This window comes from Acinonyx jubatus, chromosome C1 (assembly GCF_027475565.1).
Source record: "Acinonyx jubatus isolate Ajub_Pintada_27869175 chromosome C1, VMU_Ajub_asm_v1.0, whole genome shotgun sequence".
Lineage (NCBI taxonomy): Eukaryota > Metazoa > Chordata > Mammalia > Carnivora > Felidae > Acinonyx > Acinonyx jubatus.
The window spans coordinates 212322326-212336721 of record NC_069381.1 but is presented as its reverse complement, the minus strand read 5'-3'; the positions used below and the strand labels follow the sequence as shown (position 1 = coordinate 212336721).

The 14396-nt window shown below is 49.7% G+C and overlaps 1 long non-coding RNA gene across 1 annotated transcript; it reads right to left on the bottom strand.

The window, feature by feature from the left end:
• Positions 1-1325: 1325 nt before the first annotated feature.
• On the bottom strand, positions 1326-4216 carry LOC128314155 (uncharacterized). The gene is made up of 3 exons (XR_008295652.1): positions 3680-4216; positions 2986-3161; positions 1326-2653 (listed from the first exon to the last, which is right to left on the bottom strand). It is a non-coding gene; the product is annotated as an uncharacterized LOC128314155 (long non-coding RNA).
• Positions 4217-14396: the final 10180 nt, after the last annotated feature.

The following is a 14396-nucleotide window of genomic DNA, read 5'->3' as shown; positions in this document are numbered from 1 at the left end:
TCTTCGTTAAGAGGGCTGAGTTTCAAGAATCTCCACGTTCGGCAGACGTTTGAGTTCTAACTTCTACGAAGACCTCATCTTCTGTCCTCACCAGGTGCGAACAGAGAACAAAAGTTGTCTCGGTGTATTTCTGGGCCAATTAACTCCCTACAAACCCCTCAGTGACTGCAGCCGCGAATCACACTAGATTGATCTGATTTGGGTTCCCTCTTTGTTTCTAGCATCCGAGGGCCTCTCTTTCTTGTTAACTCCATTACGTATCTGAAATAAACTGTGTCGTATTTTATCTCACATTTTTAGATCTCCGTAGCTGGAGGCATTTCGCATTAGTGGAGGCCTTCAAGTAGCCAATACCGGAAGCCCAGTCTCTGGGGTTTGTTAAAATCAAGTTAACTAGCACTCCTGGATGTTGGCTCACTGTCAGAGTTGGACCCAGTGTCAATCATGCAGACAAGGTCCTGTTTAATCATAGTTTATGGGCCAGCGTAGGGTCCTCCCTTAGCTCAGTGGATCCCTCAAAACATGGTTCCAGTATTGAAATAATTGCATGTCATTCTGTTTCTGCTATTTTCTCTCCCCGTGGATTGCCGGGAAGCCTGAGGAGGAATCTCACAGACATTAGATGGATATTTGGGATAGTCAGAGTATGGTTGATTTAAGTCAAAGTCTGAGAAATTGGGAGACATGAAAACGAGACCGTCCTGAGCAGTCCAGGAGTCAGGTGGCTGACCTTGACCCTGCCCCTGCCCCTAAACCCATAACCGCTTCGAACAGGAGGTCAGACTGTCGGCCCACCTCTGCCACTAACTGGGTAACACGTCCCTCTCAGAGTTTCTCAACTACAAGATAAGAACACTGGACGAAGTGCCTTACAAGCTCCTGGTAGCTCTTGAGTCATTGGTAAAGGTTCAGGGGCAGGAAAGCTGGGGGTAGAGGTCACTGCCTTTCGGAAGCCATGCAGAGGCTCTGCTGGGCTTAAGTTGCCAAGGAACCGGAGGGGCGGGGCTTATTCCAGGTCCTGACACCAGGGCGATGCACTTCCTCCTCCTGACCTTGGTCTTTGCCTCCTTCCCTTGCAGCTCTCTTGGGTTCATCTACCCCCTTGGGGTTTCTATGTCTTCTTTTGTATGGAATACACCTGCTCTCCCTTTTTCTCAGTCCTGACTGTCTTCTCTCCATTCTTGTCCTCTGTCTCCTCCTGGGCTCGTTCTGGCGGCTGTCCACTCACTACATTAGCAGAGACATTAGAATTCCATGTCTACACGGAAGCTACCGAAGCTCCCTCCAGCCCCCCTACTGCCCTGTCTTTGATGATAACACCATGCTTACTGAGCACTTGAACTGATCTGACCTCTTCAGTGTCCAAGTCCTAGCCCCTTGTGCCATGTCTCCTATGCAAGTTGCATGTATTCAACGAGTCGTTTTGGAGTTAAGCCAGGCACTGTACTGGACACGAGGATTAAATAAAGAATAAAGAAGGCAGACCCCTGAGGCTTGGAGTAGAAAAGAAGCAGGAAAGCAAGACAATCATGGCTTGTGATTCGTGATAAGTGCTCTGAAGAAAATGAGTCAGGAGACAAGGTAATGAATGGTGGGGTGGAGAGTGCTGAGAGCCGAGCAGGGGGCTCCAGCAGAAAGCAGGCATTTGAGGAGGGGAGTATGGTGATCTTTCAGCCTGTGAGTCCCTCTGTATGTGTGGAGGTCCAGGAAGAGCCTGAAGGAAAGTGGCCACGAGGAGTCCGTGCCAGACAGCCCCTCTCCCTCCCTATCCTTAGTCCCTTCTCAGAATCTGTTCTAGAACCATCCAACAGCCAGTATCTCTCTACCTGTTTTTGGTTTATTTATTTATTTTGAGAAAGACAGAGCACACACTCGGGCGATCAGGGGAGGGGCAGAAAGAGAGGAGGAGAGAGAATCCCAAGCAGGCTCCATGCTGTCAATGCAGAGACCCATGCAGGGCTCACACTCACGAACCGTGAGATCATGACCTGAGCCGAAATCCAAAGTCGGACGCTTAACTGACTGAGCCACCCAGGCATCCCTGGGTTTGAATTTTAAAACTTTTAGTCAAATTTCCCATTCTGTCCCTTTGGAACAGACACTTTTGTCCCCAGAAAGATGAAAAACAGTACAAAAGTGACACCAATGAGCAGTCTGCTTAGTTTTCAGTGTCCCACCCCTCACCCTCACCTTTGTGTACCGGGGATGAGAAACAGGACTCAGCAAGAAGTATCCAAAGACCTTTTTCCTTGGCTCCTGGTCTAGGATGTTGAGCCAAGATGCAACAATGAACTCAACACCCAGGATACTCAAATCCATGCAAGGGGCTCATGGGGCCACAAGGGAAACCAGCATAAGGCAGGGACACGGCACTCTAGGAAGTTACCAGAATTCAGTGTATTTCAAGAAAAGAGCATGAACTCATTCAAGGATTTCAAAGCCATCTCCCCTGCAAGCTCTTAGGAGGTCAACCTGACACAGGGACAACCAGGACTCTGCCATCTTGCTGTCGACTGCACCGTGGTCCCCTCGGAATTGCTGATAAGATGAGGCTACCCCATGGTTGGTATCTTCTATGGGAAGTGAGCAAGACCCTGGAGCTGGTGTGGGTCAACCCATCACCAGTTCCCTGGTTTGGCCATGAACATGAGTGCTGAAATGACATAAAGAGGAAGGAAGTTAGAACCATGGGGCTCAGGGCCCATGAGATCGTTGGATCATCCACAGGACTGCTATGTGGGGACTCTTGTTGAGGAAAAGAAGGCTGTGAGCTGTAAGGCCATAAGGGGCCCAGCTGTTAGACAATGTGAAGGCACCAACACATTTTGGGAGACGGCGGCACCACGAGGTAAAGCCAGCCGCCCCCACCCCACGGTGTTGTGGTAAAGTTGGACATCACAAGGGGCATTTCAACCCACGTGGGGAGAAATACATTTGTTGTTTTGTTCACCCCCCAAGAAGAGCCTATGTAATTAAGAGACTCACTCTCGGGAATTTCTGTATCGATGAGTTTGTGAAATGTTGCCGCAAAGCCAAGGAGCATAATAAATCAGACGGGAGGGAACCGTGAGCTTGTCAGAGAGAAGCGTACGTGGTGATCAGATGGCAACCTGGCCTTTCATCTTTCAGTTCTATTCAGATCTTCGGGAAGTACAAGTCAACTAGAGAAATTTAAAAAATGTATATGCATATATGCATAAGAAAGGCAAAAGTATAGATCCTCTGAAGTATGATCTTTTGTTCCCCCTATTTTAACAATTATATTTATGAAATATAAAACCAAGACCAACTGTTTTTAGTGTTGTTTGTTTGTTTGTTTTTCGAAATACAAGTAAACATCAGGGTATGAAGAAAGAATTTCAACAGACTGCTTTTCCATTCCTTTACCCAAGAGTGCCCAACTCTCTCTTCGCCTGGGAAAGAAAGGACATTAGGTCGTCGTGTCCTCTCTGGGGATATTTGAAGTGTCCGCAGATCTTCTTTCCTGAGGCTTATAAATCACCCTTCCTCACCCAGGCTTAAATCTCCACCCCTCCTCCTCAGTGGTGATGCTGCCTACCCTTCCCGTTCTGCGTTGAAGATCAAAATGGCCCCATCCTTCAAGCCTCTGGCACGTAAGTTCACAGAGGTTCAGTCTAAAGACTCATTCCGTGACACAGAGATGGTAATCTCTACTTACCCGACCTACTGGCTGTTGTTGAGAAAGACGTTGAGCCAACCAAGTGATTTTTAGCGCAAAGTTCCTCTTCGTTCTTTGTCGCCGAAGGGCTCCTTTCCTTGGTTTTAGGATGCTTAAGGGGAAGTGTGGGAGCTCCTCCTGTGGGAGCTCAAGCCAGGCAGTGGGATGTCACTGGAGGGTCTGTCACTGCAGCTGGGCCATGTTTGAAAGATGAAAAGGCTGTCACAGTCCCCAGCCTTGAGTCCTCAACATGCTCTTACAATGACTCATCGGTTACACAGAGTTCTTATCTTCGGACTGTGGGTCCCAAGCTTTGCCCCACTTTTCCGTGGGGTGTTCCTGGGTCCTGGACAGCTATTCACAACCTTACACACTTGCTCGGCTGGGCCTCTGGAAAATACTCGCTTGACAGGGTCATTGCTGTTAAACCGACATTTAAAAGGGATGAGCAAGGGGTCCTGTGGGCACACATTCCTGAAATGCCATATTGACAAAAGCAGACCTGTTTCTCTGACGAGAGACTTTATTCAGGACCCTTTTCTTTTGCTCACCTCTTTTCTGAGCAGAAAACTCTGCCATGGCTCTTCCCAAAAGCACTTGGCCCTGACCCCGTCTGCTTCCCGGGAAGTCTTACGAGATCTACGTCTTTTGCTGTAATCTGGGAGGTCTGTTTTCGGGGGTCCGCGGGTCAGATAATCAACAAAAAGCCGAAGCCGAGGCCATGGTGTGTTGGGTGTCAATCCACTCAAAAATATCATTGCTGACATGTGTTTTGTACTAAGTCTTTGCAACCTGGCAACAGGTTTATATTTTAGAGAACGCCTCTTTCACGAGCAGCCACATTTCTGATGCTCGGAGGCCACCTGCGGCCAGTGGCCAGGGCAGGGCCAGATGACTCCGATAAAAAGGCATTCAGGTCTGGGCCCTCAGGAGGGAGAGAACACAGAGGGCTTGGTGACCTTTCCCTGAAGCACAAGAAAAGATTCCAGAGGCTCTGGCCCCCCACCCCCCCTTCCCCACTAATCCTGTTCTACTACTTTTCCTCCGCAGGCTAAAGCTTCTTCTGCAGCTGCCACTGAGGTGGAGGATGCATTACTGTCCCAGCTAAAGCAAACAGCAGTTGTCGCTTTGGTTTCTAATCGTGACCACCTCCGATTGACAGCCGGCCGAGACTTCAGCTGAGAAAGAAAACAAACACAGAAAGAAGCAGAACTTTGAGTCGGGCTTATCTTCAGGACACATTCAATTGAGGGGAGAAGCTCCCTCCTTTTTTTTTTTTTTAAGCAAAGAAAGGTCAACTGTTAATCATCTTGGCAGATGTGAAAGCCAATGTGGTAAAACTATGACACGTTTTAATGGGCAAAAAAAATAGCTGACATAGACTCTACAGGCCAGAAAAAAAAAGAAGAAGAAGGAGAAGACGAAGAAGAAGAAGAAGCAGCAATGCTCTTTTTATCCATCTAAAGAAAAAAAAAATCCCAACCTCATTATCAGCTCTCAATAGAGGATTAACAGGCACTGAGCGGAGAAGCTTCCGGAAGGCTGGCATTCCAGAGAAGCTCACCAGGTTTTTGAAAGAAAGAATGTCAACCCCACTCAACTCCCAGCCTCTTGTCTACCAAATGGGAAAAATCACACACACAGATCTGGCCGCTCCAGTCTGTGTTTGCGAAGAGAAGAGTTAAAAGGGCCAGAGCTTGGGGGCGGCCGGGAGGTGGGGGTGGGGGTGTGCTGGCTAAGTGCTCTGGTGAAGTTACCTTGTGCAACACTCTTCTTTCCCTCACAGCAGCCCAAAGACGTGCCTGAGGTGTGACTGGGGCGTGTGGCTCTGCCCTGTGGGGTTTTCTGTAAACCCCCCAACTCAGTAGGTAGGGGCTGGGGCATCCTAATATTGGGAAAAATCGAACATTCAAGCTATTGCTTAAACTTTCTGCTGCAAATGAATTTTCATGGGAATGCAAGCTGGTGCAGCCACTCTGGAAAACAGTATGGAGGTTCCGCAAAAAACTAAAAATAGAACTTCTCTACGACCCAGCAATTGCACTACTAGGTATTTATCCGAGGGATACAGGTGTGCTGTTTCGAAGGGACACATGCACCCCTATGTTTATAGCAGCACTATCGACAAGAGCCAAAGTAGGGAAAGAGCCCAAATGTCAATCGACGGATGAATGGATAAAGAAAACATGGTGTGTATATACAATGGAGTATTACTCAGCAATCAAAAAGAATGAAATCTTGCCATTCGCAACTATGTGGATGAAACGAGAGGGTATTATGCTAAGCGAAATTAGTCAGAGAAAGACAAAAATCATAGGACTTCACTCATCCTAGGACTTTAAGAGACAAAACAGATGAACATAAGGGAAGGGAAGCAAAAATAATATAAAAACTGGAAGGGGGGCAAAACAGAAGAGACTCATAAATATGGAGAACAAACTGAGGGTTACTGGAGGGGTTGTGGGAGGGGGGATGGGCTAAATGGGTCAGGGGCACTAAGGAATCTACTCCTGAAATCATCGTTGCACTAGATGGTAACTAATTTGCATACAACTTTTTAAAAAATAAAAGAAAATTATAGTGATTTTCAAAACAAAAATTTTTTTTCAGCCACCAAATGGCTAGAATTAAAGAAAAAGGATCTCCACTGGCCTTTGATCCCTGTCACAAAAAAGCTCGCTGTTCCTTACTCCGGACCGGAAGATTCTTTGGGCGGTCCAGTCCGGGTCAGTGACGCTGTCTTCAGCATTGCATTGTCGATGCTCGGTGACAGGAGTCATCACGGTCCCTCTCTGCGGATGTGGGCTTTGCGGAGCTACGGGGTGGAAAAGAGAAACCCACCGTGCTGTGGGACATAGCCCGTGCAACTGGTCACCTGTGCGCGACTTTTCCAGGGCCGCCGTGACAAATTCCCACAGACTGGGAGTCAAAAACAGAAATGACTCTATCATGGTTCTGGAGGCCAGAAACCCAAAATCAAGGTGTGAGCACGAGTGGCTCCTTCCGGAGGCTCCAAGGAAGATTCTAGTCCAGTCCACTTCTAGCTTCTGGCGGTTTACAGCTTGGAGCTCCTTGGCCTGTAGACACATCCCTTCAGTCTCCGTCTGCCTTGTCACATGGTGCCCTCCTCTGCGTGTTCCCTGTGGCCCGCGTGGCCTTCTCATAAGGACACCAGCCATTGGGTTTCAGGCCCACCCTACATCCAGGATGACCTTCCTTAACGAATTACATCCACAAAGACCCTATTTTCCAAAAAGCTCACATCCTGAGGTCCCAGGTAGACAGGCATTTCGGAGCGAACACCATTCAGCCCAGTACGTCATGATTCTCCTACGAGATGGAATTTTCCTGAACTTCTAGTTGCTTTTTTTTTTTTTTTTAATCACCACAAATATTGTCGCTTTGACACGAGAAAAGGCTCCACTAGACTCCTGGCTGCCTTGAAGAGGTATCGACCCTGGCTTAGAGACGAACTTGGGAGTAAAGGTGAAGCCAGCCGTTCTGCGCTATGCCTGAGGTACAGGACTGAGCATTGAGTAAGGGCCTCAGAGACCCGGAGGGAAGAGAGAGGCAACCTCTGCTCCTTCTCGGAGGGGGGAAAGAGGAGGAGGTGAGAAGGGGGAGCAGGCCGGGGCAGTGAGGAGCCAGGTGGGTCCAGGCTCAAAGGTCCTTGGCCGGGGGGGGGGGGGGGGGGGTGGGGGGGGTGGTGGTGAGGAGTTGGAGACGCCAGAAGGCCTCTCAGAGACAGGACCCGGTTCACACCACCCGGAAGACCGCCCTGCGAGGGGGCGTTTTTGCACAGAACTTAGAGCAACAGACTCCTTGACGGTGAATTTCTGTCCTTGGCCACACTTGGGCGACTTCTGCGCCTCCTGCCCGCCCTGGCCCGGACCCCCCAGCTTTCCGCGGAAAGCATCCCCCTGAGAGGCCACCGCATCAGAAGTCACAGAGGAAGGAAGTCAGTCAGGCCCATGTGCACATGGTTGACTGAGGTCTTGCTTCCTTTTTATTTTCTTTCTAGTGCTCAGCTCAAAATTGTGCCTCCTTTAGCGCACGCTTCTTTTTTTAACCCTCCGGCTAACGTGGAAAGAATTTGTTTAGTTTGCTGTGGTGCAGCGGCATAAACCATTGGCGGGGTGATTCATGCACCCTGGGCTGCTGACGTGCACGGGGAGGGACGGGGACCTCGCGGGGGGGGGGGGGGGGAGCACGCGGGGAAGTTCTAAAGCTGATGAAATAGCCCTGAGGCTGATACAGCAGAATATACGTGCTCCTTATCGATCCCTAATTGTGAGCTTTGCTTCTCCGTAACAATGCACGTTCCCTTTGCTAACAGGACCAGATGGAAAAACCGAGAGGCACGTGCAGGGAAAGGACTGGATTACAGGTCAAGCTCGATCTAGAGGTACTTCCCTAATGTTGGCAAGGAGGCCCGACTCTGCAGAAAAGGCAGAAGGCCCGTGGCAAGGTATCGAACGCATGACTCGCACAATGCTAAAAACTCCAGAAGCGGGAGGGTGTGAGGACATCTTAGTATGGAGAAGCGGGCTTTTAGAAATGCCATTAAGTCTTGGCTCACTGTTCTGCTTGTCTCCAAGTTCAGTGTTAAACACATCTGATTTGCACTTCTAAAAGGAGCCAGGTTGAGGCAATGGAAAAAAGGTCTGAGGGGATGGGAATCCCGGGATTCCTTCAGCCAGTAACTATGTGACCTCGGGGGAGCGGCTTCGCCAGGCCGTCCCAGGCTTTGGTGAGGACGCGAAGGTACGTAAAGGTGTTCACGTAGCGCCTGCTGCCCGAGAAGCAGAGGGCACATCGCTGGAGCGTTATCATTCCGGGACAGACTGCTGCAAACACGCCCGTGGGAGTTTCTGCCCCGATGCCAGACTTGCCCTCTGAGCATCCCTCCCTTCCCAGCCCCCTCCAATCCGTGGAGCCGCCAGTCGCCCTCCTACTGACATGAGCCAGAGGGAATGCCCCCTTGCTTGCGGCCCAGGACCCCTGCCTGAGACCGTCGGTTGTATTTCTCTCCTGTGGCTGCTCTCAAACGCCACCACAAATGTGGAGGCTTAAAACAAGAGGTTTCTTCTCTCAGGACAGTTCTGAAGGCCAGAAGCCCAAAGACGGTTCCACTGGGCCAACACCAAGGTGTCGGCGGGGCCGTGCACCCTCCCGAAGCTCTAGGGTAGAATTGATTGCTCCCTCCTTCAGCTTCTGGTGGCTGCTGGCATTTCCACGCCCGTGGCCCCATCACTCTGGTCTCCGCCTCTGTGGTCACGTGGCCTTCTCCTCGTGGGTGAGCAAAATCTCCCCCTCCCTCTTTCTCATGAGCCCCCCTGGGGTTACCTTTAAGGCCCACCTGGATAATCCAGGATAATCCCCCCATCACAAAATCATGAAGTCAATCACATTGGAAAAGACCCTTTTTCCAAGTGAAGTCACATTCACAGGGGAGGGGCATCAGGAGAGTAAGAGCTATTATCTCCAGGGGCCCTTATTCAGACAGTATCAGCTGTCTGATACTGACCTTTATGTTTTCAATCTCCGTTTGGTGGGGTTTTTTTAAATTATTTTTAATGTTTATTTATTTTTGAGAGAGAGACAGAGCGTGAGCAGGGGAGGGGCAGAGAGAGAGGGAGACGCAGAATCCGAAGCAGGCTCCGGGCTCCGAGCTGTCGGCACACAGCCCGACATGGGGCTCAAACCCACGAACCGTGAGATCATGACCTGAGCCAAAGTTGGATGCTTAACTGACTGAGCCACCCAGGCACCGTTCCATTTGGTGTTTGGGTTTTTTTCTTGTGTTTTTTGGTTTTTGATTTTGGGTTGTTTTTTTTTTTGTTTTGTTTTGTTTTTTTTTTTGATGAGGAAGTTTAAGATGCCCATTGTATCAATCTGGTGGGACCTATGTATACCAGTGGCCACTGTGTCTCCACAGAAGAGAAATAACGAGAACCAGGAACCCAAGGGGCGCCTGGGTGGCTCAGTCGGTTGAGTGTCCGACTTCGGCTCAGGTCACCATCTCACGGTTTGTGGGTTCGAGCCCCACGCCCGCGTCGGGCTCTGTGCTGACAGCTCGGAGCCCGGAGCCTGTTTCGCATTCTGTGTGTCTCTCTCTGCCCCTCCCCTGCTCACACTCTGTCTCTGTCCCTGTCTCAAAAATAAATAACCATTAAAAAACAATTAAAAAAAAAAAAAAAGAACCAGGAACCCGGAGCTATTGGCATCCGCTGGGCTTTTCTCTGCATTTTGCTATTTATGGGTCTCTTCCTCATTAAAGCAGCAGCTAGAGATACACGGCAACTTTTCCGCTTTTGATGGGAAAAAGCTTTTGGTTCTCATGAGGGGAAACACCCAGTGAATGTGTGGGTTTTCTCCACAGCTAAATTGAGCACAGTATGTGAAGAAATACTGCCCCAAACCTTTCCCATCAAAAGCATTTAGGTTATTCTTAGACGGTTTTGACAACAGCCTATCTTACCTTGAAGCCATCACCATGCATTATTTAGACCGCACATTTCTGCTAAATTCCGTCCCTGCACCGCCCCCCCCCCCAACCTAAATGTTGCGAATGTGTTTGGTCTTTTAAGAGCACAGTCAGAAGCATGAACCACAGGAGTATGTGCTCGACCTGCTCTGTAAAATGCTGCTATTATCCAGATGTGTGCTCCGGAGTTATAAAATCGTTTTTAATCTCTTTTAGACGCGATGCAGATTTGTCGTAATCATGCCTTTTATTGCTAACCTTTGTGAAGGAAGAGTAGCCCTCGTGTCTCTCCGTTAAAACACTCCTGTGTCTGTGAAACCTTTATTAAATGAAATAAACACGGAACGATGTTGCTAATTTGCAGTCTCTCCTCTGCTTCTTGGGAGAGAAATACCTTGTTTCGGTGGTATGGAGAATTGTTTACTGTTTTTGTTTGAATCTGAAAAATCCCCCAAAGCTATGGAAGGAACAGCAAATTTGAGGTGGGGGAAACATTGTAGGCGCATGATGGTACACATCACCGATGGAAACCAAGCTGGTGTTATACGGATAAGGGGAATTTTTGATCACGCGGTAATTGAACCGTCTTTTCCTGTCAGAGCAGATTCGGTGGGCCCAAGAAATCTGATGGACTCCTTCCTTCATGGATTTAGCTGATATTTTAGGAGCTCCTGGGACACAGCAGATGTTATAGGTAAAATGGTGGGCACTCAAGGTTCCGGTCTTTGTTGGAAGGCAACCTCTCGGAGGAAACGCGTAGAGAACTTTCTAATTTTCCCCTAGGAGCAAATGGAGTCTCAAATCAATCTTGAAAGGAGGCAAGTGAGAGCTGTCAGGTTCCGATTTGCCTTTGAAATGGTCGCTTGGCTGGAAACAGGCATGAGGGTGGCTGGGGAAGAGAAGACTTAGTGGGGGCCAAGGTGGTCGTGGATGGATTTGCGAGGAGGTCTTTATGAGGTAGAGTGCACAGAACCACGTGGTAGATCGGCTCTGAGTTGGGGGGCCGTCAATCTTGACCTGTTGGGACAGTCTGGGTTTATGCCTGCTGGTTCAACACAATCTTGAATGCTCCCTCCCTTTCCTCCCCAAAGGGAGGTGGTTCGAACAACAAGCTGTGCAGTTGTCTTACCGGTGAGCCATGAGGGCGAAAGGACGGCAGTGTCCTTGGCTGAGATAGTGAGTGGCAGAAAATCATGATTGCGTGGATTGTAATGTCACAACCGATTCCATTGGGATCGAAGTCAACTGCTTGTGCAGGTTTAATGGCATCGGCATTTTCCTGGTCACTCTGCTGAGCAATCGTTGCCACCGATGTTGGTAAAGACGGGTACCGTCCGCTCCCTTGGCTGGTCCCACTGGCCCCACTGTGTGATATGCTCAGGGAGGCTCCCAGGTGACTGTGGCCACAGTTCCCTGGCCAACTAATCATGTAGGAAACACACACTGGTCTCGTGGGTGTCGCACACCCCCTGCCACCATTTACTCTGGCTTATGGGGACCCCCACACACATCCCTCCAGCGTCTGCTGATGGTGGAGATATTGATGAGGACCATCTCAGAGAGAGACACAGAGAGAGAGAGAGAGCCCACGGTGGGCACAGAGTTACAGTAGCTGAGATTTTGAAAAGAAGGCCAGGCCACCCCCACGTTGCAACAAGAGTCTGAAGTGCGTCTATGCAGCCAATCTCTTCATGTGGATGGGATGCCATTTTGTCAAATAATTAACTGTGCTCTCGACCAAGTTTTCTATATGACTATGTCGTTTTCTTATCAATTTATGGGATCGCTCTATATAACAGGCATATTAACTTTCAGTCTATAGGAAATGAAACTATTTCCCAGCCTATCATCTTTCTTTGGGTTACATTTATGGTATCTTTATATATATGAAAGATATACGAAGACATCTGTCTGGTGTTTACATATATTCACTTGTACACACACACACACACACACACACACATATTCACACATACGTCTTTTGCTTTCCGGGATTTCCTATCACTGGGAATGAGTTCTCCCCATCATCTCCGATTTTCTCTAGTTTGATTTAATTCTCCTTGAATTTAGATCTTGACTTATTCAAAAACATAGCGCCATTTTTCCAAGAGCTCTTAAAGACAGTTTATAAAAGCCTAACAGAACTAGATTTTTTTTTAACAAACCACTCCAAACCAGTATTTTCCGTGAAAATATTGTTTTATAAGAAAACAAGACACTGAGCAGCAGCAAAATGTACTGTGGTGTAAACGTTTACCCCTGGAGATGCTACGCTCCTCCGTGGGAGGTGTCCTATGTGCGAAACCGTGGAGCTCACGCTTCCCACACCAGTGCTGGAGCCGGGCTTTCTCTCCACAGCTCATTTCAGTGGCAGCTGGCACCTGCCCAAGCTCTGTCCACATGGACTCCGCTTCTGAACAGGTGTCCTCCTCCCTAGGACAAGCCCCCTCATCCGCCCTCGTTTCCTCCCACAGCAAAGAAGTCAGTTCTTCTGTCTCTAAACCGGCCCTAGATGGAAAGACTCGGTGAGGTCTAAATTAGGAACTTCCTTTCCTTGTGAGGTGAGGTTTTACTTTTCTATTTTAAAGGCATTACCTTTTCATAGAAGAAGAAGAAGAAGAAGAAGAAGAAGAAGAAGAAAAGGAAAGAAAGAAAGAAAGAAAGAAAGAAAGAAAGAAAGAAGAAAAGGGGGGTTTCCTGGGTGGCTCAGTTGGTTAATCATCCAACTCTTGATTTCAGCTCAGATCATGACCTCATGGTTTGTGGGTTTGAGCCCAGTGTTGGGCTTTGCTGATAGCAAGGAGCCTGCTTGGGATTCTCTCTCTTTCTTTCTCTCTGCTCCTCCCCTGCTCTCTTTCTCTCTCTCTCTCAAAAATAAATAAACTTAAACAAAAAAACAAGCAAGCAAAAAGCGTAGTGATACGTAGAAACCTTCCCCGCGTGAACCCGAGTGACCATCCGGCACACCGCAGGTCTACACTCCAGGACCACCTACGGCTCCTGCAGCTGCGGTCCAGGGAGAGACTCAAGCCACCTGCAAGCCCGGACAGCCAGGAGATGGTGGCCTTGGCTGCTGGAGTTCCAACTTCCCTTCTGGTCCATGAGGGCTCCAGCAGGGGGGGAAGGGGGCTTTTCTCCGCCAGGGGGTGTGGGGACAAGCGGAGCTCTGGACCCGGCTGCAGCCCCTGAGCCTCCAGGAGAGGAGCCAGCCCAGGACACCTGGACACACGGAGGAGAAAGGCAGCAGGGATACCTTGCAGGACATTTGTTCCGTGCCTACCCGAGTGGCCGATACGCAGGACCTTGGCCTCCTCCTGGTGGCCAGGTAACCAGCTAAGCAAGAGCGAGCATCTTAATCAGGTCTGCCGGGCAGCTGCAGGATGTGGGAGAGGATGCCCGCTTCTGATCCAATTCTCCTCTCCTTTGTCCAGAAATAGGCGCACAATGAGGAAGTCGCCTGATTCCAGATGGCAACTGTCCCAGAAAAGCAGGTGCCCTGCATGGTGTGGACATCCATGTGCATCAATAGAGCGATTTCCATTCAGGGTGCAGAAGGCTGGCTTCCGAAGGAGCCTCGGTTCACCATGGGCGGAGGGAACGCGGAACAGGAGAAACCGTCTTTGTTCTAAAGAAAACCCTGCAGGGAGCAGTCATTTGGACACTTGGTTTTGAACGGACGGGGCCTAAAACTTGGCCCCGTTGCCCTCAGCGAGGGAGGTAAGCACTGAGCGGAGAAAGGTCATTGTAGGAAAACAAGCAGAGGGGATCTTGGAGGAAACAGGGTTTTTTGGTCCCAGCTACTTTCTTCGTTGAACGCCCACCCGCCCCGTGCAGGGAGCAAAGGCCTGGCCAGCGAAGCCTGCAGCCCGGGGGACTGTCTTAACTGGCAGACAGACCAGAAAGCCACAGTGAGCGGCGACACTCGTGGACCTGGAAGAGAAGGGTCTGAAGCCGGGTCAGGAGCAAACCAGGGGTGGCTCAGCTCAGCAGCACGTCTCGGGACCGTCCCCTCGCCCCTGAACGAGGGCACGTGAGGAGAGTTTCAAAGAACTAAGAATTCCGAGTCCATGGCTCTCCCCTCCCCTCTCTCCTCCTGAAGCAGCCCTGGGGTTCCTGGGGTCGCTCAAGCTAGAGGCTCCTAAAATGCATCTGCTTCTTGCACTCTCTAGGGTCTTGTTACCTCAGCTGGAACGTTCTTGGCCCTGCCGCTCAGAGGAGACCTGGATCAGG